This window comes from Octopus bimaculoides, chromosome 1 (assembly GCF_001194135.2).
Source record: "Octopus bimaculoides isolate UCB-OBI-ISO-001 chromosome 1, ASM119413v2, whole genome shotgun sequence".
In the NCBI taxonomy this organism is placed as follows: Eukaryota; Metazoa; Mollusca; class Cephalopoda; order Octopoda; family Octopodidae; genus Octopus; species Octopus bimaculoides.
In genome coordinates, this window is record NC_068981.1 from 124378585 (window position 1) to 124379466 (window position 882).

Consider the following 882-nt stretch of genomic DNA (forward strand, 5'->3'; position numbering starts at 1 on the left):
AAACATTTTAAGTACCACATTTAATCTTTTGATTAAATCTATGTTATTATATTCTGTTGTGTCTGGGGAGAGTCATCTTCTTATTGTGCCTTGAAATTTAACACACTCACCGGTAAAATTTCCACTTATTTCTTATTTTTTATTTTCCTAAAATTTTCGTCGCGTCTTGCAACCTTATCAATAGTCTTGACTGTCCGTTATTTATGCTGCGTTCTGTTTTTGCTTTTGTTTGTTTTTGCGCATGTGTGTGTCTCAGTGTTTTTGCGCATGTATGTATGCATGCATGTATGTGTGCATGTGTGTGTATGTATGTCTGTGTGTGTGTGCATTTGTATATATGTATGTATGTGTGTGTATGTATATATGTATGTATGTGTGTGTGTTTGCATGTATGTATGTATTCTGCATATTCCTGTGTTTGTGTGCTTTTCATGTATGTGTGTGCATGTGTGTATATGTATGTATGTACCTCTGTCTCCTTGTGTGTGCATGTCTGAGTGTGTGTGTGTGCTTTGCTGCTGTGTACCATGTTTGTATGTATGGGTGCACATCTTCATATGTGTGAACAAGTGTGTGTGTATATGTGGGCATGTGTTTCAGTCTCTATTTGCGTATGTGGTTGTCTGTTTATATACCTTATGTACCTACCCGTCTGTATGTAGACCTGTTGGTTTACATATACATACATGTGCATGCACACACACACACACACAGCCACACTCACAGACATACATAAATCTATCTGCATAAAAGCCCATCAACTGTTCTACTTTACCTGTGTAAAATGTGGGTATGGGGGTATGATATCTATGTATATTTTCTATTTAGTATTGGGTAAGTTTCCTTTATAAGGACGTACTCCCGTATTTGTCTTAGAGTTGG

At 36.8% G+C, this 882-nt stretch overlaps 1 protein-coding gene across 2 annotated transcripts in view; it reads left to right on the forward strand.

Moving 5' to 3' along the window:
* Window positions 1-882, forward strand: part of LOC106868909 (uncharacterized) — a 43980-nt gene that overhangs the window by 40195 nt on the left and 2903 nt on the right. The window lies entirely within an intron of this gene.